Source organism: Papio anubis, chromosome 5, assembly GCF_008728515.1.
Source record: "Papio anubis isolate 15944 chromosome 5, Panubis1.0, whole genome shotgun sequence".
Lineage (NCBI taxonomy): Eukaryota > Metazoa > Chordata > Mammalia > Primates > Cercopithecidae > Papio > Papio anubis.
Genome location: NC_044980.1, coordinates 69,060,385 through 69,087,497, shown reverse-complemented (window position 1 = coordinate 69,087,497; position 27,113 = coordinate 69,060,385). Strand labels below are relative to the sequence as shown.

At 41.0% G+C, this 27,113-nt stretch overlaps 1 protein-coding gene and 1 pseudogene across 1 annotated transcript in view; both read right to left on the bottom strand.

The window, feature by feature from the left end:
* Positions 1–16,992, bottom strand: part of SV2C (synaptic vesicle glycoprotein 2C) — a 244,336-nt gene extending 227,344 nt beyond the window's left edge. Inside the window, exon 1 of the mRNA XM_009208637.4 lies at positions 16,657–16,992. The gene's annotated coding sequence lies outside the window, so the exon portion shown is untranslated. The remainder of the gene's footprint in view (positions 1–16,656) is intronic.
* A 3,249-nt stretch (positions 16,993–20,241) lies between these two features.
* On the bottom strand, positions 20,242–26,271 carry LOC101009860 (annotated as a pseudogene).
* Positions 26,272–27,113: the final 842 nt, after the last annotated feature.

Here is a 27,113-nt window from a genome sequence, read left to right as displayed (position 1 = left end):
GTTTTGATGCTCGTTTTCTTACATACTGTGAAGTTGCATTTATTTCATTTAGCATAGCTGTAGCTTATGAGCTAATAAGCAAATAAATAGCCAAACTTGACCTCCAGTTGACCCAAAGGCAGCTTTACACAAACCAGAACTAAAAAAAAGGTCACGATTTATCTAAAGTGCCTCCTTTTCCTATTATCCTAATATTTAACAAAGCTAAAAAGAATTTGCCAATTTTATGGCTAATTGATATAGTAAATGCTTACTAAGCATCTTACAAATAAAATATTTTGGCCAATTTGCTGACAGGGCTGTACATTCAGAGACTCTGGGCATGTTCTAAAAATTCAAATAAGAGCCAGAATTTACATCTAACCACAACTCTCAATGTTACCACTTCTGAGGCATGAAAAATCTGTTAGCCTAAAAAACACACACAGAGAGACACATACTAGTTCTTAGAATTAAACTTGAAATTTTGGATGAGAAATTCAACTTGGATAAAAAGAAGTAAAACCTGGTATGATCAGAAAATATGACATGAATCCTTCTTATCGCTAATAGAAGGTTAAGCTGAACTATCTTGAATATAAACCCAAATGGCCTACAGGCTGCGAATGAAAGCAATAGTTAGCCTGAGAAGCTGTTATGTTGAGAAGCTAGAGATCCTGATTTCCAATGCTGTCAGTCAAAGTCATAGTGAAAACTGCTATGAAACAGAGTTCTGTGTTGTCATATGTCAGCCAGACTGAAAATCAGTGGTTGGTTATCCTGGGAAAGAAGAAGGAAACCCTTCGAAGCAGAAAAGTACAGTGTGATCAGAGAACCCTGAGAAGGCATTTAAGGATGTCATGATTTCCTGAGTGAAGATGTTATAACTCATCACTAGCAGCAACAGGACATGAAGACAAGACACACACACACACACACACACACAAAAAAAACAGGAAGTACAGTAAAAGTAATTTCAAAAACATCACTAAGAGTCTCAAGAGCTCAGGTATACATTTTATAGTACTTCAATCATAGGCAAAGATAGCTCATCATACAATTTTAAAATTTTGTAGTACCCAATTTCAAAATCATCTAGTAAGAAAAAAAATTCTAAGCCAGCGGAACAGATACAGCACCAACTATTATTTTCCATTATATCTGGGACTTTTATTAAGTGGAATATGATGTTACACCAATTGTCTGACATGATAATCAACATAGCAACTCATAGGGTAATAAGGTAATAATATATAATATGGTAATAAGGAAGTACGTAATGCCCCAAAGCTGGGAGCAAATAAATTAGTTCTTCATTGCAACGCATCCCCTTAATCTTGACTCAGAGTCTCCCCATCAGTGGGAGATTTAGGCAGAACTCCAATGCCTCCACATCTTCTAGGGCCAGCAGGTTTTGCTGATGTCAGCCCATAAGAAGAATCTCATCGTTCTCCTGATATTAAATAAAGGTGCAGGTATAAGATGGTATGGATACATGTCTCACATTTAATTATATTAATCACTGGCTTTTCTCCTCAGGCTTTCTGGGAAGTGAATGTTAACCTTTACAGGTTTATTGTTTGATTTTTGTTTTGTTTTGTTTTGCATGTACTGCTGTTGAATATAATCAAACTTTGTACGCACACATCTGTATGCCAAAAGGCAGGCATGATCATTACGTACCAGGTTCAGAGTAATGAATGTTTGAGAAAACAATTAGCTGTAATGTATTTATCAATAAATGAGGATAGCTCTACCCCGACAATAATGTCTTCTGCATGCCACAGATAGAGTGTGATGCCCTTATCAATACTCCAGCTTTAGATAAAAAGGCACACAGAGCAGCATCTGCTATTTAGTCTTGGGTCACTCTTTCAATGTCTTCTGATTTATTCCTTCTGAATTACCCTTAAATCAGTTTCAATTAATAGGACAATATAATATCCTTGAGCTTATGGACAAAGATCAGTCATCAGGCCTTCATTCCCTCTTTTGTAAGAGAGTCTCTTCAGGAAGCAAGTCAGGGGGCTCCCACTGTCATACACAGAAGACTATGGCAGGGGACTCCCACAGGAAGCACTGTCTAACAGTGACCTCTAAGAATAAGAGAATTAAAAAAAATAATATTAGAAGGAAACCACCAGATTCCTACTGGGCATCTCCCACAGTTGTTGAAGCAGCCATCTTTGAACACCTGTTTCTTTTCTTCCTAAGCGTCCCCTGTTCCTACTCATTACTAATCAAACTTAGAGCTGCATAGTAAAAATCTCAGGGCCTTCACAGGACAAGCCTTTGGACTGCCTGAGTTTCAGGTGAGCCTCAGAGGCAGAATTATGGTAAAGGCTTGCACATTTTCTCCAGATCACCCATCTCTGTAGGTAGGCCCAGCTCACACACTACCCTCTCTCAACTACTGCCAGAGAGAGAATAATGTGACTGTCTTCACAGAAAGAACATGTTCCCTTCAGACACAATGCTAAGATAGAAGAGCTCTCTGTATTATATCCTGCTCCTTTCCCACCTCCAAATATGTCAGCTTACTATAATGTAGTGCTAAAATATAGAGGATTTAGAGATGTTCAAAAGCACCTAATAATAACATATATTTAGCAATGCCTTATTAAATAATATTCATATATAATATCTACCTCTACACATAAATTCAAAATATCAACATAATGACTTAAGGGGAACTAGAAGAAATAATAACAAATTATGTTTTAAAATATGTATATGTTCCAGTATAACAACTCTCAAATACAAAATGAAGACATGGGATGCTAATATCTAAGTGCAGAATCATCACAAATGCAACAAATGCCAATGAAGACAAATACAGGTGTGCTTATTAGCAACTGATGTCACAAATGGGGTTTGTCACCAGTGGTAATGTGATTTGCAGAAATGATGAACAACTCTCAGTCAGACTTTAAACAAAACAAAATATAGTCTTCCCTTGATTTACAAGTAGTTTTACTCCTGGAAAATTTACAACATATCAAAATTGTGCAAAAGGTACTCTGTTTATACATAAAACAGAATACAATTCTAGGCTTAAATTATTAGAAACAGATTTTTTACCTAAATAGATATCTGCTGGGACACTGGAAAATTGCGTGATATGCAAGGCAAGGTTTTGCTTACGTGGAACTGTCTTGTGCACAAGGTCTTTGGTCAATGGAATGTGGGCTGAGTGGCAGTGCACCAGTTCTGAGTCTAGGGTTAAGAGGCAGGTATTAGCTTCAGAGAAACAGAACCAAAAGGACACGTATGGATATAAATATAGAGAGTATAATAAAGAGACTTGTTATAAGGAATTGGCTCATGCAATTATGGAGGCTAAGAAGTGCAGACTGAGGAGGGCCAATGGTATAATTTAAATCAAAGCCTGAATCCAAAGGTGGAAGATCAATGTCCCAGCTCAAAGACAGTCAGGCAGAGAGAAAGAATTCTTTCTTACTCAGCCTTTTATTCCATTCAAGCCTTCAACAGATTGGGTGAGGCCTAGGAATCTGCTTTGCTCAGTATGCCAATTCAAAAGGTAATCGCCTCTAGAAATACCCTCAAAGACAAAGCCAGAAATAATATTTAACCAAATATCTAGGCACCCCATTGCCCAATTTAGTTGATGCATAAAACTAACGATCACAAGGCATCACATGTTTCTGCTCACCTTTCACATACTTCTGCCACATCCACACAGAAAACATGAACTGGGTAATCAATTAACCCAGGAAGATAAAAGACCTGAATTTAAAATGCAACTTGAAAAAACCCCAGCCATGCTCAGTCTGGACCACCTAGCCCTCAGCCAATTTACAGATTTGTGGATGAAAATAAATGATTCTTGCTTTTTGTCACTAACTTTTAAAGTGGTTGATGTAAGCAGCATGATGTGGCAATCAATGTCTGATATATCAAATGAGACAGTTTTCCTTTTTTCTCAGCATAAAGAATGCAAGTATTGTTAAAAGAAGAATACGAAAATCCAATAAGAAATTTATGATGTTGGACATGGAATTGATAGACATTAGGAAAAAGAAGCAATAGGTAAAATATAAGGAAAAGATAGAAGTTAACCAGTGCAATATAAACAGAAATGCTTAATCCAAGCCATATGAGTTGCTGGATATTAGAAAAACCCTTCAACAAATCATACCAATGTGTATTTCATGAACTCACTCCCCTACAATCATTTCGCAAGATAGAATATGCAAAGTTTCTGTATCCCGACAGATTCTTGTAAAAGCAGGCAGAGATGTAATAAGGATGAAGGCCCGTAGTTTTCACAAAACAAAGCCTTTGTTATCAAAATTCAAATCAGAATTTATTTATCCTTTTAGATTTTAAACACATACAGCATTAAGTAATGAGTAGACACAAATAAAACCCATGAGTAATTCATTTTTTTATCAACAGTTTGCTGGCATCTATCACTTAGTTATTTCACAAATTAACTAAATGTACCATTCTACCTAGTTACTAACGTTCTGATATTTTTAGGGCTCTTATTCAATGACAGAAAATAAATTATGAGTTAAAAAAAACTTACATATAACCACAGGCAACCAATCTTCCACATTCTAATGAAATAGAAATGATTCTTAAATAATTCATATATATTTTTAAAGGTCTTTGGATAATGCCACATGACTTTGTAAGACTCTATATAAAAACTTGACTGACCTTCTGAGAAGTCAAAGCAATGAAGTAAATACAACTAGATATATGAATCACAGAGTTTACAAGATAAAACCAAACTAGTGATGATAAATAACTATGCAATAAGTTTGACAATCCAGATAAAATTGACAAATTTCTTTTTAAAAAGCAGCACACTAAAGCTGACATAAGAAGAAACTAAAACTCTGGATAGCTTTTATTAAAGAAACTGATGTGTTAGTTAATAAGAGGCATATCAATGAAATTCTACTAGTTCAGTTAATAATAATGTATCAGTAATGGCTCATCAGTTGTGACAAATCTACTACAGAGATGCAAGAACTGGGAACTCGTCGGGGGGAGTAACTGGGAACTCTGTACTTTATTTTCAATATTTCTATAAATCACTCAAAAATATGAAGTCTATTAACTTAAAAGCCTTTGAAATTGTATATTTCATTTTAAACAAAAATTAAAATGGAGTATAGACCCAATTATAAAATGTAAAACTATAAAATCTCTAGAAGAAAACATTGAAGGAAATCTATATAACCTTGGGTTTGCTGGTGAGATTTTTTAGACACCACACCATGAAAGGAAAAAACATGATCCATGAAAGGAAAAAACAGAGATAAATTGAACTTTATTAAAATTTAAAATTCTTTTTCATCAAAAGACACTGTCATTAGTATAAAAAGACAAGCCACACTAAGAGGAAATATTTGCAAACACATATCTGATTAAACACATATCTGGTATCCAAAATACACAAAGAACTATTAAAACTCAACAATAAGAAAACAAGCAACCCAATTGAAAAATGGCAATATATATAAATAGACACTGCATGAGAGAAGATATACAGAAGGTGTGATATGCAGAAAAATGGTTCCCCAAAGATATATTCACTTCTTGATCCCCAGAACCTATGAATACTACATTACATAGCAAAACATGCACAAGAATGTTCATAGATACTTTATTGATAATAGCTCCAATCTGGAAACAACTCAAATCTCTATCAACAGATAAACAGAGAAACAAATTGTGGTATATTCATATAATATAATACTATGCATTCAGTAATAAAAAATAATTGAATATTGATACACACAAAAACACGAATCTTTTCAAAAATATTGTGTTAAAAGAAAGAAAACAGACACAAGAGTACATACTGTATGATTTTTTAAATTTGAATTTCAAGTATAAGCAAAACTAATCTTTGGTGATAAAAATTAGGACTATGTCTCTGGGAAAGGAGGAAATGAATGAAAAGGGATACAAGGAACTTTCTAAGGTAATGGAGATATGCTTTTGCCTACACAGATGTATACACTTGTCAAACTGATCCAACCATGTATTTATGATCTGTATTTTCTGTGGATAAAAATTATACCATCATGAATTTAATTGATAAAACAAAATCATTGCTCAGCAGACTCACAGTTTCTTATAGTACTGAATAGCCAAAGACATTTTATTTATTTATTTATCTACTTGTTTGTTTGTTTGTTTGTTTACAGAGTCTCACCATGTTGCCCAGGCTGGTCTTGAACTCCTAAGCTCAAGCAATCCTGTTTCAACCTCCCAAGTAGCAGGGACTACAGGTGTGTGCTACTGCACCCAGCTCCAAAAACATTTCTTGAATAAACAATAATGAAAAGTGCAATGGGTAATAGAATGGACAACATCCTTAAAATAAATATGGGAAGTTCCTTAAAACTGTTCCTTGGAATAGTGATATCAAAGGGAAAGACATTAGAAGCAAGTCTACAAGGGGGAAAAATAATTTGATGAGCGGCCAGGGTTCTCCAATGTGTTTTCTCGGTCTGGTGATAAGAATCTAGAATATTTAGTATAGAGAGAGGGATGAATGCAATGTGCTTTATCCAGACCACTGCGGCTCAGAAGCCAGCTGATAGAGGAGAAATTTGAAGAGTCTGGAAGTCAGTTTGTTGCATTCTGATCCACTGGAATGGGTTCAAGTTTGGAGGGTAAGAAGAATAAGCCTCAGGAGTAAAGGACTGTGTGAGAACAGTTTTGTGAAATTCTGGACAAGGCGTGGAGGTCAAATGATAGAATTGCTCATGAGGGGCTTAGCATTTGGTCACAAGCAAAGCTGCTTTGCAGTGCAGATGGCTATGTGTGCAATTAATTAGGGGCCGTTCTCTGCCTGTACCTTGTGGACAAAAAACCTTGTGGACTGGAAGTTCTGGGCACCCGAACAATATTCTGGACACAGTCACGCCACTTGCATGTCCACTGGCAGTAGCAAGACTCTGCCAAGCAGCTTCTCAGATCTTGTGCATGGAACAATGGAATTCAGAGCAGGAGAGGGAGAACTTGATAAGCACCTCCAAAGGACTGAAGTCAGGATAGCGGGGAGATAGTTATGACTGGAAGGAGCATGCAAGGGACCTCTGGGGCATTCAGAATATTCTTTCTGATTTTTGATGGGTGCTCTATAAAGAGATGTGTTCAGTTGGTGAAAACGCAGCTGTACCCTTATCAAATATGCACTTTTCTTTCTATATAATATACTTTAATTTAAAAAGGTTTAAAAATAATTTAAAGTACTTCCAGCCCCTATGTGTCCAGTGCCAGGAGTTACAAATATCTCAGTAGTTTGGCCTCTTCCTCAAGGTATGAGTCTAGTAGGAAAATACACATAGAGCAGCCACCATGACACAATATGAGAAGCACTCCACAGCTGGAGCTGCAAGGGGCCTAGGAGAGACAGAGAAAGAGCTGTGGAGTGTCATAAAAAGGGACCTTTGAGCTGAGGATTGAAGGATGATTAGGAGACTTTTCCATAGATAAATATGTGTACGGCGGGGGTTGGGGAAGAAGAGATGGTAGGAGGGAGAACATTCTCAGCCCATGGCAAGAGAAGATAAAAAATTGCCAATCTCCCATCCCGTCAAATACACAGTCATAGTAGAGTGAAAAATGTGCCTAAAAGCACAATATTCCAAGTATTAATGCAGGCTTTTGACAGCTATTGGACAAATAAGATTTATTGAGGATGGGGGTGGAGGAACGGGGGTCGATCCTCAGCTCTAATGACTTAAGTCAGCAATAAGCAGCCCCTGCTCAAAGGCCACTGTATTGAATGTTTATAGCTATGTTTCTTTTTCATTCAAAATGAAAATAGTTTTATTGAGTACCAAAGCAATTTATGTTCTCACAACTTAGATGACCTCACCTACATTATTGCCTGGAAAAATATCCATGAGAAAAACTGGCACTGCTTTTTTAGCCACTAGAACACTAATACTTACACATGTTTGAAAAACAGCATTGCAGGTGTATACTGAAGTTAATATTTACCACCTCCACTGGTGCCTTAATTACAAAAGTCATGTGTGCTTATTGTTGAAAACTCAAACAATTCAGAAATATATATATTAAAATATGTAAGGTCCTTTCCACACCCCAAAAAGACAAGAGTTTGATCTTTATTCTTTCAAACTCTGTAATGTACCTTAGATTCTTTTCAGTAGAATCATACTATATTGATTCTACTAAATATATATATTTATATTCTGGTCATAAATTGCTATTTTTAAACTAACAACATCTTCAAAATATTTCCATTTTACCATGTAGGTTCACCTCATTCATTTCAGTGGCTGTGTAGTATTTCATTATTTGGATTAACCATAATTAATGTGATCAGGCTCTGATAGACATACAGGTTGTTCCAATTTTTCACCACTGCAAATAATGATGCAATAAACATACAAAATTCTGATGATTTATCTTAGTATTCTGATACCTCTGAGCATGTCTAGGAGGGAAGGGACTAAGGAGTCTCTTGGGATTTTATCTCAACTTGGAAACTGAGCAGGGTCAGGCCTGATTAGTACTTGGGTGGGAGACTGCCTGGAACATGAGCTGCTGTAGGCTTAAAAAAAAAAAAAAGTCTCCTAGAAAGCTCATTCTGAGTGAAAGGCAATTTGAGACCGTTATTTATGGTCCTAGGACAACGGACCTGCATTTGAGAGGGGAACTGATTGTAAATACAGGAGACTATCACTTGGCATGTCCGTACACCAGCCCTCATACATTCACAGATTCTCTAAACTCTCCAGGGACATCAAGAGCACAGGGAAGCACCAGCAGATTCCACAACACTGGAACCAAGGCATTCTGGGCAGTAAGAGGCAGGTCGGGCAACACTGTGGTGATGTTGCTGCAGGGACCAGAGCAGGGGACAAGGACTATAGGAGCAATCTTCAAGGACTCAAAGAATAGTGAGGAATCTTTGAAGCAGGCTGGGAATGCCACAATTGGGGTCAGACGAGAACCACAGAAGTGATTATGGTTGCTGCTGTGAGTCTGTAATTTCTGCCTTCACATGGATGTGGCCAACAGGAAACAGGTTGTAGATTTAATTGGATGCTTCAAAAAGTAATAGTCTTTACACTTAAATTGTTTTGTGTTCAATGCAGCTAGTGATGGGTTTAATATGCATTGACTGGAGTACGTCGTCATGTGTCGAAAAGAATGGTGTGAGGGCAAACATGACAATGGCTCCATGGATTTATTAGAATATCACTTCTTAGATATGAAGCACAAAAATGAAATAAAGAAAATTGGCACGCTTAGAACTACTAAAAAGTGATATTAAAATACATGTATTTTAAAAGAGGCTAGTCGGAGCTTGAAATGACAAAGTGGGTCACCTTCTCTACCCACTGCCAAAATGCATGGCTGTTCCTTGCTGCAGAAGCTCCCGTGCTGCGTGACTCAGCTGGGTAATTTAAAGCAAAGAATAAAACATCTTAGATATTTCTCTTAGACAAATTTTAGCCCCCCAAAGTTCACTACTTATCTTGCATAAATTTGCAGATTTTAAAACCTAAATATTGGAAGAGATAGAATCTTAGAAATCAAGCTGCTGGTGTTCCTGGTGTTTCTACAAAGGCAGAACTAGAACTTCAAGTTCCAGTTGTTCAGCAATTACAGAGGCAGTGATGGCAGTGAAGATTCATTGCAGTCACCGAAGAATAGGAGACCTAAGGATATCGTCTTTAAAAGCTCCAGATGCTCATCCAAAGGTCTGAACACACTAGATGATGGTAATCAGGTGAAGACAGGCATGATGTAGTGGAAAGAACACTGAACTAGGCGTTTGATTACTTGGTTTAGTTAATTATAAGCCATGCATCTCAGGAAAATCACAAGTTCTCTGGGTAAGGAGAGGGCCAGGGATACCATGAAGACTAAATGCAATGCTCTGTATGCATATGCTGGATACAAATATGCATAACTTAACAAGACCAGCTACACAATTGGCAGGGCCCAATGCAATAGGGAAACATGGAACCCCTTGCTCACAGAATTTCAAGAGGTGACAGCAGAACACCAAACCAAATATAGGGTTCTTTTAAACGTGAAGCTTAATGTGACTGTTCAGGCTAAAGACCCATGAAGCTGGCCTTAGGTGTTACCAGCCCACAGATAGGTGCTCCTTGAGAACAGGACTTTTGTAACTGCATAGCTGAATCCTCCAGACTACCTTGCATTTGATAAATACTCGGGAAACACTGATTGCTTCTGAAATTGCAGTATAATGCAAAAAAGTGGAATTTTATACATCAAAAAGGTATTCTCTCATTTTACAAGATACATATGGAGACAAAAGAAAAGATACTTTTTAAAGTACAGTGCCTACGAAGTAACATGCTAGGAGCTTTGTGTATATTTTCCTTATGTAATCTCTACATGCAATCCTGAAAAGTAGATTACAAAATCATCTTTTCACATCTGAAAAAATTTAGGCTTAGAGAGGTTAAGAAACTTGTTCATGGTTAAAAAGCTCAACATATGTGATCATTAGAGAAATGCAAATCGGAACCACAATGAGATACCTTCTCACATCAGTCAGAATGGTGATTATTAAAAAGTTACAAAATAACAGATGCTGGCAAGATTGCAGAGAAATAGGAATGCTTTTCCACTGTTGGTGGGAATGTAAATTAGTTCGACCATCGTGGAAGACAGTGTGGCGATTCTTCAAAGATCTAGAACCAGAAATACCATTTGACCCAGCAATCCCATTACTGGGTATATAACCAAAGGAATATAAATCATTCTGTTACAAAAACACATATATGGTCATTGCAGTGCTATTCAGAATAGCAAAGACATGGAATCAACCTAAATACCCATCAATGATAGAGTGGACAAAGAAATATATATATATATATATATATACCATGGAATACTATGCTGCCACAAAAAGGAATGAGATCATGTCCTTTGCAAGGACATGGATGGTGCTAGAAGCCATTATCCTCAGCAAACTAATGCAGGAACGGAACACCAAACACTGCATGTTCTCACTTATAAGTGGGAGCTGAACAATGAGAACACATGGACACAGGGAGGGGAACAATACACACTGGGGCCTGTCCGGGAGGGACTGGAGGAAGGGAGAGCATTAGGAAAAATAGCTAATGCATTCTGAGCTTAATACCTACGTGATGGTTTGATAGGTGCAGCAAACCACCATGGCACATGTTTACCTATGTAACAAACCTGCACATCCTGCACATGTATCCTGGAACATAAAATTAAAATTAAAATTAAAAAAAAGAAATTTGTTCATGGTTACACTGTTTTTCTCTAACACGTCATTAATTCATTTGACAATATTTCTTGAGCTCCTACCATGCTCCAGATACTATTTCAAACATGAAGGACAAATCAGCAAGATTAATATAAGACCAATGTATCCCTAATCCTGTCCTCAGTCTCCTAGGGTTTGTAGATTAGTAAAGGGGGACTGGCATTAATGAAAGAATCTCATTTTTTTAAAAGAAATTGTAAAATTCGTGAGCTTCATAAACAAGATTGCTAGATTTGGCAAATAAAAATATAGGACACTCAGATAATTTTAAGTTTTCGATAAACAACAAATAATGTTTTAGTGTAAGTATGTCTGCCATGGTCTGAAAGCTGGTGTCCCTCTCAAAATCATATGTTGGAACTTAATCCCCAATGTGATAGTATTAAGAGGTGAGGCCTTTTGGGAAATAAGTCATTAGGGTTCCACCCTCATGAATGGGATTAGTGCCCTTATCAAAGAGGTTGAAGGGAGGCGCCTTGCCCCTTCCATGTGAGGACATTTATGAGGAACAGGCCTTGGCCAGACACCAAATCTTCTGGGAACTTAATCTTGGAATTCCCAGCCTCCAGAATTGTAAGCAATAAATTTCCATTGTTTATAAATTAGCCAGTCTAAAATATTTTGTTATAGCAGCTGGAAGGGACTAGAACAATGTCCCAAGCAATATTTGAGACATATTTATACTTAAAAAATTTTATTGTTTATCTAAATTCAAATTTAACTGAGCATCTTATATTTTCTCTGATAACTTTATGAGGAAAAGTGCACTGTATTAAAAGGAACCTCACAGCAGAGGCTTAGAGGCTGGATTGAAATCTGAAGAGCATAAGGAGTTAATATGGTACAGGTAAGTTGGGGCAAGTTGCAGAAGGAGACTGATGATTGAAGGTTGCTGGGGATGGAAGTGGTTTGGGGCTCATGTAAAATGAGGCTGCAGAAGTGAGCAGAGGCCAGACCACCTAGGGCTCTGAAGGCCATGCAAAGGTATTCAGCCTTTATTGCACTCAACTGACCTGTCATTACAACGTTCCTTCTGCCAATGCCCTTCCCTTCTTTGATACCAAATATGTAAGTGTCTCCATGGAGTCGTTCCCAACCACCCATGCCACTCACTCCTATGACTTTTACCAAAGAAGTTAGTCCTCTTTACATCTGTCTCACAAAACAGAATGATATTTCACTGAGGGCTTCCAGCAGATACTTAGTAAATATGAAAGAGGAAAACATAGCATAGAAAGTCCATGCATTCTGGTTCTTGCTATGCTATCTAGAAATAGTTCAAGTGCATCTGCATATATGGTTCCCCTAATGATAATATCCAACTCACTTGGCAGAGCTTGATAAACAGCACATTCTGGGCCCAACCATGGAAGCATTAACTTAGAATGTTTAGAATGGGACTCAGAAATTCCCACTTAAACAAGTTCCCCAGGAAAATATGATATACACAACTATTTGAGAATCACTCTATTTGGCTACTCTAGGATTCTAGGATTTGCAAATAGTGGAAAATGATAAGAGAAAGCTCTTGGTTTCACCTGTCATGAATCTCACTGTACTCTTGACTTGTAAGAGGGTCCAAGGTTGTCAGAAGACTGAAGGCCATCCCTATAGTGTCCAGTCTTAATCATTTGTATTATATACTATCTATGGGAAAAGATGTAGCAAGCATAATGCGCATTAGGTGGTCAACAGAAAATATTTTAAATGTCATACTAAATTGATCTGAGTATTTTCTTTATATTAAGCAGGAATTATTTTTCAAATTTGATCCCTAAAATTGTTTTAATTCATACATCTAATGGCATAATACAAAATCTAATGGACCATTTATCTACAAAAACAGAGCCTATAGCTTCATGTAAAATTTTAACCTGAGTTAATTTTTAAAAACACATTTTCTATACTACTTATAAGCAAAGTTCAAACTTAAAATATAACTCATCATATATTTCTCTATTTCCTGGAGAGAAAGAACATTAGAACGAGAAAGGACCAAATCATCCAATACATCCTGTCCATTTATTTAATTTTGTTCAATTCTTCTCAATAGGGAAGCCATCCTGAAGTGCAAATACTACTGCTGTCCCTAATTAGAAGGGGTTGTGATAAAATAAAATTGTTTTAGTATCCCATTAAGACATATTTCTAGCAAGAATTAAAATTGTAACTTCATTCCCATTGTTATTCTCAGCTGTCTCAAATAAAGAAAAAACCTCCAAATTCAAACCACTGCAACATTTTACGCTGGTTGCTCAACTGTGCAGAGATTGAAAAAGCAAAGCAAAAGCAAAAACAATGTGGCAATGTTGCATCAAAACTATATACACCTGCCAGGGGCTGCTTTCCTGGATTTACAAACAGACTTCATTGAAATGATGAGTTTGTGTTTAAATGGAAATAATATGTATGCTGTGAACCACAGTCAAACAGGAACCTCACCAACATGGAACCAAGAAATACGCTGGTGAATTGAAGGTTTTCCCCTGATATAGCTGCACAGAATAAGAGACATTTTGCTTTCACTACTCACAGAAATCTAGCATTATATGGAGTAATATGAATAACAACAGTGGGCTGGTTAAGGAGGCATTTTGACAAATCACATGCTTTTATTCATACAATATGTCATCAAGTTTACTTAAGAATAAGAGCTAACACTCCTAATTATAGGAAATGGGTTTTCTGGTACTTGTCATCACGTGATATATTGCACATTATGATGCCTTTGCCGTAATCTCCTGGAGATTGGGAACTGGATCCTATTATTTGAAGCATTTCCACACTTAAGGAATATGATAGGGTTAATAATGAATAGGATTTTTACTACAAGCTCTTAGGCCAGTCTGCTGCTCAGATCAGAGAAGCTACTTTCACTGTCATTGGGTCATGAAAAATAAATCTCATTTCTCCACTACATGAACAAAACACCCAAATGTGATCCAGAGCTTCTTTTTTTCCTTCTCCGGACAGTCAGCAGCTAACGGCATTTGATTGTATATTAGACTGTTAGGAAAAGTCTATTGTCTGCATTTGCTCACATCGAGGGCCAAATTTCATTTAAAAAAAAAAAACGCTGGAAAAGGTCTCTAGAACTTTTTAAAAGATAAAGTTGTTTGTGCATGTGTGTGTGTGTGTAGGGGCTTTGCTAATATTTTCCATTCATAGAGAATTTGTATTTCCAAAGCCAAAGCTCTCTGAGACTATCTCTTTTGTCTTCAAAACAACCCTGTAAAGTACATAAAAGCTAGTATAAGCTATTTTTTACATTTCTCAAAGGTGGAAGATGAACCCAAGAGGCTAAGTAACCTGCCCAAGGTGACATAACACAGTATTTGGGGAAATGGTGACTAGCATCTGTGTTTCTGGATTCCTTGATAACTGTTTTTCTTCCTCCCTCCCTTCCTTTCTTCTTTCCCAACCCAGCCCCCTTTCATTCATTTTGCCTACACACTGAAGATTTGGGCTCCTTCAGTAAAGCCAGTAGAAAAACTTAGTCATTGGGTTTCCAGAAAGTGGTCTTTAAAGAAAAAATAGAATGGATCGTGGATTTGATTTATTATTTTCCACCAGAGAATGCATTATCAGTAGTGTTTTTAACGCGTATTTTATGCTATGAAAGAGGAATGCGGCACATTGTTTTGTAAGGCATTCTTAAACCTCGCTTAGAGGCCAGGCCTCCTGCCAAAAATCCTGAAGAATAGTGGCGCAACGGGTTGGCACTACAGAACCTCACGAACCTCAACACCTAGGCGTTCACATGAAAACTTGCCCACCAGCACGAGGCCTTTCGGAACTTGCCATGGAAAATGAGTGAACGCCTAAGAGATCAACGCCACATTCTTCAGAATTAAGGATAAGAATTAAACGGAAGCTACCGCGCTAACAGTCAGCTAAGTATGAAGGGAGTAGGTTCAGTGGGAGAGGAGACCATCAGGGCATCCCGGTCTCGGAGCCTTAAAAGACGCCCCATCTCCTCGGTACCCTGGGGAGTGCCCGGTAGCTGCGGCGCCTTCCCAGCACTGCGGCGCACTGCGGAGCCGCCTGCTAGCCCGCCCGGGCCGTGCGGGGCTTTCCTCACCGCCCCGCGCCGCCGCAGTCCGCCCGCCCCCCGCGGCCCCGCCGGGTGGCGGCTGTCCGCGCCAGGCGCGCCGCGGGGCATCCATCAACCTAGAGCCTTTGACGCACACACGCGCGCTCCCAGACGGAGACTCCGTCTCCTGCCCCCACCCGCCACCCCCGCCCGCCCCTCGCGGGTCTGCATTTGCATCACTGGCACACGTAGCAGGTGACGCGAGCGCCCCCAGCTCAGGCCGTCCAGGCGGCACCTCCAGCCCCCGTGACTCAGCCCCTCCCCCTCCGCCCCCGCGCGCCGCCTAAGGTCCCCGCACGCCCACAGAGCTGCACCCGATTGTTCATCTGTCGCGGGGTGCTGGCTGCCCCAAGCCAAGTTCATCCCCGTATTCCGCAGTCCCCCTGGACCCAGCTCGGGGCGCTCCCCGCGACGCTCTGGAGAAAAGTCTTCCCAGTTCTAGAACCCAGGCGGAGGGGAAGAAGCCCACTAAGAGAAAGGGTCAGAGGGTCCGCTAATGGCCTTCACTACCCTCATTGCCATCTAAGATTACCCATTATTTACTGGGATCGGTCCCTTTCCCCTCTGAGCTTCACAGCCTTGGGTCTGCTTCGCCTCGCCTGGCGCCCAGTAGGCGCCCAGTAGGTTTTTGCTGAATGAAGGCGTTGTGTAGGAAGTGCAGGCGGCTGACAAAGAGCCTCAGCCCCGCGGGCTCCCCTGCTCTCCAGCCCTCTCTTGCTCTCGCTTAGACGCTAGACAGGCGCTTCGGGAATGCATGTGGGAGAGTTTGAAAATTCATGGTGTTTCTTTCAGGCTCTCTCAGCACTTACTGCAGCTGCCTCTGCTCTCCCGCCACCCGCACGTCTGCAGAGGGATCCCCGCCAAAAAGTTGAGCCTAAGGCTGCTATGAAGGTATAGGTCCAGGTACCCTGCCCGTCAAACCACACAAGCAAAAAAGAGCTTGGCGGTCGCTGCAGACGCGGCCCCTGCATCGCCTCTGCTGCCCACCCACCTCCCCTGGGAATACCAGAGAAAGTGCGACCCAGTCCCCAGACCTACCCTAGCGAACCCGGGGGCCACTGCATCTATTTTACCCCGACTTTCCCGGTCCCTCCTCAACAAAGGCGCCTACCCAGCAGCGGGCACCTGCAGCCGTTTCCCCCGGGGCAGGCGGGGCAAAGTTGCGCTTCTGAAAGGTTGCAAAAACTTCCCCAGGCTGTAGCGCCCGGCCACCGGTCGGGAAGAGAAATCCAGTAGCCGGGGAAGTCTCCCCGGGGATGCCCGCTTCGCCTCCCCTACTCACCGCTCCAGCCGTCGGAGACCCTTTCCCTGAGTGGTGTCAGCACTGCAGCCGCCTCCGTGCGGGCGCCGCTCCGGCTCGCTTCCCCGGGCCGCCTCCGTCTGCCACTCTCGCCTGCAGCGCGCAGAGTGGTGACTCCTCTGAGCGTGTCAGCGGCGAGAGGAGGGGCGGGAAAGTGACTCCTGGCTTGCACGCTGCGGTCCTCCTCCCCTCCTCCGCCTCCCTCCTCCCCCGGTGCTGCAGTGCCGGGCGGCGGCGTGGCGAGAGTACCAGCGGTGCGCAGGGTGTCACGGCGCGCGGGGGGAGGCGGGCGCCGCGCGCCACTCGCGGTGCTCCGGCAAGTCGCGGTGGTGAGGCGCTGCTGAGGTGCGGGACTGGGGCAGGGGGCGGGGAAGGAGAGCCACTTGCAAGTGGTAGGTACTTCTGGAGAAGTCAGGGCTCTGAGTCAGTAGCAGGTGAATGAGGGGGGTGGCAGTCCTTAATTGGTCACCAACTGTGACTGTGCGTTGCGCAATTGGCGGCGACCCGGGTCAGGTCCAGCGTGAGACGCCAGAGATTTCTGACTGCTGGACTCTGTTAGAACTGGACAAAAAGAGGGTTTGTATTCTATTTCTGGGCCTGGGATTGACTTGTTACTTCAAGTTGGCTTCCAGGGAGCAACCAGGCAGAGCTAGATTGCCTATTTCCCCCAGCCCCCACCCCGACGCTGGCAGACAAGTCCAGAGGAAACTTGGGCACAGCAAGAGCAAGCAGAAGAAAACTTCGCTAGGTTAAGTCTAGTGTCTCCCCAATGCTAGATAGGGCCAGACAGCTGGGCTCGCAGGCAGACATTGAAAGTGGCCCCTTAGCGGGGAAACAACCAAATATGAAAGAGAGGGAGAGAGGGAGAGAGGGAGAGAGGGAGAGAGAGAGGGAGAGAAGGAGGGGGGGGGGGAGAGAGAGAGAGAGAGAGAAAGAAAGAAAGAATGAGAATAAGAATTTTGCTTGTGTTGTCAGAAACAAACATGTCTCCCTTTGGCGTGCAGGAGACCCCAACTCGCGCTTCACTGTTCCAAAGCGGTGGAGAGAAACTCGCTCCGCGAGGCCACACCCAGGCCTGGCGCACCCACCCAGCGGCACCATCGGAGGGCGTCGCCCTCCCAGGCCTTCCGACGCGGACCCTGCCATCCGGATGCTGCGGGAAGTAGGGCATCCCCACGTCCCTGACTCCTCCAGCTCCGAGCTGTCACGGAACCCATGTGGAGTGGGAAGCAGTCACACAGGCGTGTGCCTTCCGCGAAATCGTGGCTCTTGTGGTGGTGACCCAAAGCGAGACAAAGCGCGGCGCCAGTACGGGCTGCAGTGGTTGGAACTCACACACACACATCTCTCCGCGAATGTGTTCCATACGTGTAAATATGCCTGGGTGATTGAATGGATGGCTGAATGAACGCTGTGTGGATAGAAATATAAACGTTACATGTATAGTGCAGGCGCCAGGGAAGGAGAGCTATCAGGCATCCCCAGGCTGGAGCCTCCTGCACGGAGGAGCCGGTGGAGCCAGGCCGTTCGCCCAGGGCGGTGTTAACTTGGGCTTTCCAATTCGATTTGTGCCACTATGCAGGATACTGTGAAGAGAAGAAAATGGAGACAACTCTTGGCCTCTCATTTTCTCTCCTTTCTGGTTCAGACACTCTGGAACTGTAAGTTATGGTTCTCATGTGCTGGTGAACCTACACTTCCTTGCTCGGTCTTTCTTGTTCTGGTGAGAGGCTTTGCAGTCTGTGACCGTAGGCAGTGCTATGAGATGGTGAGGCAACATGAAAATTAGTGAACGTGCTCATTTTCATTTCGTGGATTTTTCTTAGTAAAATAATTATTTAAATAGTTAAATAATTTAAATAGTTAAATAATTTAAATAATTATTTAGGCTAAAATTAATGTGCTGCTACTATGACAAGGAAGTGCCTATGAATCCAGCATTGGAAATACAATTGTGAAATTTAAAAATAACAAATCCTATATGGATTCCCCACATGTTATTTATAAAAATTTGAGCTTCCAACTGCAAAATGTGCTGGCAATTCACTGAGTTCTCAAACGGGTACCTTTTTGAGAACCTCCCCCAAACTGTTGCTGAATAATGGATTGTTTCTCCAAGTGACAGAAGTTCAGAAAACCATGAAACAAACCTTAAAAGCGATCAACGTTCTTCATGCTATGCTGTATCATCCTTAAATCATTCTCCTATCTTGTCCATGGAAGATATATATATTTTTAAAGTGGATTGATTTTTCTACCTCTGGATTTTCGTGTCTTGATGCATTTGAAGGTAACAGCTCCTTTAGGATAATCCCTGATTGTGTGTTTGCAGGAAACATCCCATTTAAGACCCGGTTGCACTGGAAAAGGCTATTTTAACGTTGTGTCTTTGGAGGATAGGAAACACTTTGTCATGATGATGTTGTGCCCTGGTTCCTGGACTTGCCCTCTAAAGCAGTTCTGGTTCTAGGGTCCTGCCTGGCACACACCTTGGCTCCAGGCCCCTTGGATCCAGCACTCAGACTAGTTTTATTCACGCTGTCATTATAATGAAATGTTTTCTCTCTTCTGAAAACACCTGTCTTGTAGAAGCATATGAAGGGAAAAGGGGTACACCCCCCAATCCCCACAGAATCCCAGTGCTCTAAAGTCATTGCCCTCCTACACATCAGGACTTTTGTTCCTCAATGCAGAGTATCTTCCTGTGATGCTAAAACACAAGCTGTGAAAGACACCTAATGAGCATGAGAGGTCTGTTTTTGCATCAGCAAAGTGGTTTTGATAAAAATAATTCACACTAAGTACAGATGCTATAGTGGCTATATTTTATAATATACACAAGAAGCACAGTGCCTAGTACATAATGGGTATAGAATAAATGTTAGTCACTCTTCCTCTTTTAGTAGTCAGGGCAAGGTTTTCCAAAGGCTGTGCTTTGGAGAATTGGTTTTGTAAGATGCTCTGGAAAGTCAGAGTTACACCTGGCTTCCACAGCAGAGGTCTGAAGAGAGCCCCATACTGTTGGACCAAGTTTGTACAGCTCTCCACTTCTCCTCCTCATCATCAGGAGTCTATAGAAAAGTGCAGACACCTACTCTTCTTAACCCAACACTCAGCTTCTACAACACTCAAAACTATTTTTTGGCTCTTTTGTAATTTTAATCAAGGTATTACTATTCATTTTTAAAAATTATCTCTTATAAGCACCACATTTTAATATCTAAGTCAATATTGGCGGAAAGAAACACCACCAAAAACTTCCCTTTGGAACAAAACAATGATGTTCATTCCTCCAAAAATCCACATTGAAAGTCTATCATAACCAAAACAAAAAAAAGCCCACGGAGAAACAAAAAGTAACAAAAATCACATTCTAGGGTGTTAGGACATTTGGCAGTCTTTACTGTGCTGTTGAACCATCCTTCAGCTGGCTTTCAAAAAAATAACACCCTAAGCTCATCAAAATATACATTTGCCATTTGCTTTTTAAAATTAAAAATAATAATTAAAAAGAAAACTTCAAGGAATTCACAATCAATTGCCTGACTTGTTTCAATGTCATGTACAGCATATGGAAGTGAAAAAGGCCATTTGCAGCACTTGTGATTAAGGGATATTCATCTTCAAGGTTTAGCTTTCTTCCAGACAGTGTGAAATACCCACAATTTGAAGTTTGAAGGGACACAGACGATCTCCTTTGAGAATTCCACAAGGCAATGCAGGCACCCAAGCTGTTCTTCGAAGGGTGGCAGGGCTTCTGTCAGATTGACACAGTTCCCACGTGTAAAATATTTCCCATCCTATTTCAATACATTCATTGAGGGGTCAAAAATCAGTCCGAGAAACTCCCACGTGGAATCTTGTTCCGGAGATGTGGATATTGGAACAGCTGTCAAATCATTAGTCACATAATCCAATTCTCTCCCTTCTCTGGTGTGCCTCTTCAGTATTGGAATACAGTCTTCTATCAGAGCCTGATAGCAGTCTCCTTTCAGATTGTCTACAACATCACCACATGTGTTTTGCATATATTTCTTACATCCATCAATCACCATTTGGTCAATCTCTACCATAGTGACCATCTTTGATTTTAGTTTGACTGTTTCACATAATATGCCCCCATCTCAGCCTCTGAGAGTCAGTACCTCTTTGCCAGTGCAATCTGCTTTGCTGCTGCCCATGATGGCCCAGGTATATGCAAATCACTCTGCCAAATCAACATCTCTACTAAGGATGAGAATATTTCCAAATTGCTTCTAGTGTAGAATTTTAATGTTCCAATAAGGTGAATCTTCATTATACACCACTTCATCTATGTCATATTCGACCAGGCGCCCATTGGTGGTGGACCAATGTCTGTTGATGGCCCCTCTTCAGACTACGGGTGGTAATGGCTTCACCAGCCCAGTACTGTCTTGACTCAATTCTTTCATTCTTTTTTCTACTTTGTTCGAAAGGCTGTCGATCTCTTCTTTGCCCTGCAGGTCACCATTGTAACTCTGAAGGTCCAGCAACATCAATCCATGTAGGTAAATTCTTAAATTGGCAAAGATGCTATTTCTGTGTTTCCATTTGTAGATTGCCAAATAGCCACGGTCCTGCCAGGTGTGCACTGACTCCGCCATCCCGTGCTCCTGGAAAATGGACTGGAGGCCTGTTAGAATGGTCTTGCCATCAGCTTTGGCACTGAGCATGAATTTGATCTTGCTGTGCCATGCTGCTGTCACAGTGAGGCGAGGCCCTCCTGTGCCATGCTTCAGGGAGGTGGCTGTGGGAGCCAGGGGGTGGGGGCATGCCCGTGTCAGGCTGTGGCCCACAGGAGTCAAAACAGTATGTTTTGAGTCTACCAATGTTCATCTTGTTAAGCCCTTAATGCCTACTTGTATCAGTACCACAAGAAGCCCCAAAATCTCAAGTGCTTTTCTCATCTCTCACGTTCTAATGCTCATAAGGCTCAGCACACCTAGTATTCTGTCTCTTTCTCCCTATCCAACTCCTGAAACTCTCTGACTATGCCTCCTAGACTTCGAAGTCCACTGTTAGCAAAATGCCCAATATCCTCAACCTCATCTCCAAGTGTTCTCTTCACCTTTTTGTTCTCATGGAAGTATGGCTTGCCTTCCTAAGAGGCTGCTCTCCCACAACCCTCTCAAGTGACGGCTGACTTTTTCCCTCCAATGCTTGCATCACTTGTGTCTGGAGATAGGAAAGTGGTGTCCTTGTTCTGCATTGCTACTTCTGGAACATTCTTCACCACTCCTCCCTGAAACCTACTGCTATAAATCTCCTTTCATCAGGTTATTTCACCCACTACTCTTAGATGTGGATAGCAGACTCAGACCTCCAGGTAACTCCACAACTTTCCTGACTGACTCCCAAGTCAATGTCACTTCCTGAACACTAATCCTGTTTTAATCCTTGGCAATTTAATATACACACAGATATTCATTCCAACCAGTACAACCCGTAGACCTGGGCAAACAAGGACTTGGTCTCCATGCTCCATGCCTTAAACAACTCTAAAGTTTAAGAGTTAGAGACCACCTCTCTGGTGGCCAGGTTCTTTTGGTGGGGTCACTTAAGCCTACACCCAGATCCACGTGGACCCTATCCCCGTTTCTCCCCTTCAGTGTGCTCTTCACCTTTCTTCTGACCCCAAAACTCATTGTAGTCTTGACCAAATGCCCCAAGGAGCTGCAGAGCTCCCACTTACGAAGTCAGCCGTGGATGTGTAGACAGGTCCTGGTTCTAGGAAGGCAGTTTGGCAAGTGGATTGCTCTGGTGGCTGGTGCCCCCATTTCCTTTCCAAAATTGTGGAAGATCGGCAACCAGAACCAGAAGGGTGCTGCCACATTGAGTTTGGGTAACTCGCATTGTTTCCATAGACACCCCGTCTCCTACCCTCCTACTCTCCCTCTTATTTTATGTTTTTAAAAATTAGTTTGTTTGAATCAAGATCCAAACAAGGTCTACCATACATTGCAATTGGTTGATATGTCTCTTAAATCTCTATTTATCTATTGGTTCATCTTTCCTTTCTTTTCCCTTCATAATTTACTATAGATGAAGAAACCTTATGTCCTATAGAGCTCTCCACAGTCTGAATTTTACTGATTTTGTTCCCGTTATGCTATTTAATAGGCTCTGCTGCTCCCTGTATTTCCTGCAATCCAGAAAATAGATCTAGAGGCTTATCAGAGGCAGGGTCTTTTTAAAATGAAACTACTACATATATGTCATTTAATTAGGAGGCATATACTAATTGTCTCTTTTGTGATGTTAGCAGTTATTGATGATTATTGCTATTTATCTACTATTTCATTTGGGTTTTGCTAAATGATAAAATTCTAATGAATATTTCTTGAACAGCCATCCTCCTATACTTTTATGAGATGGTTGATAGCAATATGGTGGGGTAGGTTTTCCTTGTCTTTTTAATGTGAGGGGGATACAAGACAAAACCTAGGACTTGCACAAGTTATTGAATCTAATAATGAGGCACAACCCACCCTCCATTACAAGCAATCTGAAGGTTTACACTATCAGTGTAAGGGAAACCAGAGACCAATTCTCCCTACCACTACCAATATAGGGGACTACCGAAAATGTTGCCTTGATGCTTAGTATAGCAAGGGAATGTGGCTATCGAGTAGAGGTAGAATATGCTTACCTGAGAAATTTCAACTGAATGCAAGTCATAGAGATCTCTAGCCCCAAATTCTCAATAAATTATGAATTCAGTTTAATATTGGGTTGGCAATTTCCCAGTCCCTGATAGAAAGAAATGCAAATCCTATGTGGAGGAGCCCTCCTTCATCCTGGAGTTCAAAAAAAAAAAAAAAAAAAATCACGCAAATAAATGAAAGTTAGAAAATAATGAAGTACACAAAATAACAATACACAAGGAAGCATGATACCATGAAGGAGCACCAACACAAATAACAGAAGAAACTTCAATCTTTTCCTGATGAAAGACTTCAGATGTTAGAACTATTGCTCATAATTTTTACTTTACTTAAAGAAAAATATATGCAGGCAATAGGAAACTATAAGGAATAACCAATCATATTTAAAAAGGCGCCAGATCAATCTTCTACCCAACTCTGCTGGTTGCCCTACCAGCATTCAGTACAACTTCCACACATATATGCATACTTTATGCTTGCCTTAAAGAATCCTGATTTTATTTAGGGATTTACCTTTTAAAAAAATGACACACATATATTTAACAATACAGTTTTCTACAGAATGCTAAGAGCACTTTTCATATTTTACAGAAGGGCTTGAAACAATATGGACCTTCTGTTAATACTCATACCACAGCACAACCAAATATAACTCCTACATAGATGCATTACAATGTGCTTAAAGGCTCGATGGAAATAAGGCGAAAAAGACTATATAAGGTATTTTACATAACTAATTGAAAAATAAATGCAAAAAAATAGTAAATAAAATTTAATATGGTCTCATGTGCCCCGAGGAAAGTGGTGCCTGATTTGGAGGAGTGATTGCTATGTGCAAATAATCTATTTGGAACTGCTCCCACTATAGGGCATTCATCATCCACCCCTTTTCTATCAGACATGACAATGCCAATTTCCTTTACTTGATAGTAATGTCTTTTAAGATCCACAAAACAACTGCAAAATTTAAGTTTGTGCCCTTCTTTCTAGCTTCTGGGTAGACTTCTTTTATTAATCTAGTCAGTTAATTCAAGGCTGCATCCATCTAAGTGTAGATCTGCCACTCGCTAGACCCCAGGACAGCTTGGGCATGTCTTTTCTTGGTCGGTGGGTGTCTCCGGCTCTTTCTTAATTTCTTCCAGTGCAATTCATGACTCCACTGCCATCTTCTTCTGACAAGCTCTCGAGATTCTTGCCCAGACCTCTGGCCCCCTCAGCAAACTGAGATCTACCACTTTTCACATGACCATGTGCTTTTGGGAATGGGCACATTACATTGTAATTGGTCCAAATCAGTCATGTTAATTCCTCTCTCCCTTCCAGTTATTGGTTTGGGCATGGACTTGTTACACAATTCTGCTCAATGACATTTGCAGGGAAGATTTCTAGACAGCTTTTGGGAAAGCTTTCCTTACTCCTGAAAATATAAATGAAGCAAAGAAGTCCCATTTGTGGCTTTAGACATTATTTGCTTGAATGTGACATATAGAACTTTGCAAATATCCTGGAATCATGGAGGAGAGGTAGTCTAATGACATAACACATGAAGGATGTGAGAGTTAAGTGAATTTCAGAGAAGTGGAGCCAGAGCCCTGGTGTGCCATGTCTGGAACAGCCCTACTTCTGTTGTGTAGTAATAAATTTCCTCTTTTTTTTTTAGAGCCTCTTTAAGTTAGAGGCCTTTGCTCATAGCTGAAAGCATCCTTATACTCTCCCCAGCCCTAAAAGAGTACCTGGCACACAGTAGATACTCCACAAATGTCTACTGATTTGAGTTGAACTGTGTTTCAAGTTTATTTCTGTTGGGAAAACAAGAAGGATGTCTCCATCTGTTGTATTCCAAGTTTCTAGCACAGTTACTACATTATGGAAGGTGTTTGACAAATATTTGCCTAAAGTCAGAACGGCTTCAGGATCTTAGCAAGCAAAAGGAAAAATTTAGGAGTCCAGATGGAAAGCTGGAAATGAAAAAAATATTAACTCAATGAAAACTTAAGTTCTGGGAGCATTTTTCTGCTCAAACTGCCACGGAAGAAGCTGCCCCAGGCAGGGTCAGAGAAAGAAACTTGGAAGACGTCTCTAGCCTCCTCTGGTGGCTCAAAGGGGAAGGCAGTGTGTCACTTAGAAGTGTGTGGCAGGGTAGAGATGGGGAAGGAAGATGAAAATGCCCACAAGAGATATTTTTTGCTGAAAGAGGCAGATTTTGATATCTGGAAAACATTCTTGTTAAGAAGGAGAGATGAATTAAAGGAAACTCTAGGCCATTCAGGACTGTACGACGGGTTTGCTTCATGGGCCCATAACTGCATCTCTCTATGTTGTTTGTTCCTATATTATCTGCACATCTAGGATAAGGTAGTTTTTGTCACTCAGAAAATGTCTGACCTCAGTAAATGTGGCAACTGGTAAGATGCAAGGAAGCGGGGTGTTCCTGATGTTTCAGTCCCAGGAAGAGGAGCTACCATTACCTGAATGGTGACTGAGAAGACTGGAACCACATCATACAGCATTGTGGGGTCACAGTGATTACTTTGGAGCCTCAAAAAGAAGTAGAGCTTCCCAGAAGAAGCACAATTCACCTCCTTTAAATCACTCCATGATTACACAGTGATTTAACATGCAAACTCCTTTGCCTGTTCGCGTGTCTCAAGTCAATGCCCACCAGAGAGCCAAAGCCTTCACTGCAGAGGAAGTTCTGAACGAATACAGGCCAGGATGGTTTGACTCATCTCTGCCCTCGGCCACCCCAGTGCTTGCACAGTAGGTCTGTGAACCCTCAACCAATGAGGGATGAGAATACATGGATATTCTGGGTTAATTGGCATACCCCATAGACTCATCAGGTTTCTCTACTTCTTTCTTTAAAATTAATTTATTTTTTATTTCAATAGGTTTTTAGGGGAGCAGGTGGTGTTTGGTTACATGAATAAGTTATTTAGTGGTGATTTCTGAGATTTTGGTGCACCCATCACCCAAGCAGTGTACACTGTACCCAATGTGTATTCTTTTATCTCTCACTGCCCTTCCACCCTTTCCCCCGAGTCCCTAAAGTCCATTGTATCATTCTTATGCCTTTGCATATCCATAGCTTACCCTCCACTTATGAGTAACAAGATATGATGTTTGGTTTTCCATTCCTGAGTTACTTCACTTAGAATAATAGTCTCCATTTACGTCTAGGTTGCTGCGAATGACATTACTTCATTCCTTTTTATGACTGGGTAGTATTCCATGATGTATATATATATATGTATACCACATTTTCTTTATCCACTCATTGATTGATGGGCATTTGGGCTGGATCCATATCTTTCCAATTGCAAATTGTGACACTCTAAACATGCGTACAGCCAATCAATCTTCGACAAAGCAAACTAATATGTAAAGTTGGGAAAGGACATGCTTTTCAAAAACTGGTGCTGGGATAATTGGCAAGCCATATGTAGAAGAATAAAGCTGGATCTTCATCTCTCACCTTATATACAAATCAACTCAAGATGGATCAAAGACTTAAATCTAAGACCTGAAACCAGACAAATTCTAGAAGATAACATTGGAAAAATTGTCATTCTAGACATTGGCTTAAACAAAGATTTCATGACCAAGAAACCGAGAGCAAATGCAACAAAAACAAAGGTAAATAGAGGGGACTTAAACTAAAAAGCTTCTGCACAGTAAAGAAATAATTAGCAGAGTTGACAGCCCACAGAGTGGGAGACAATCTTCACAATTTATACACCTGACAAAGGACTA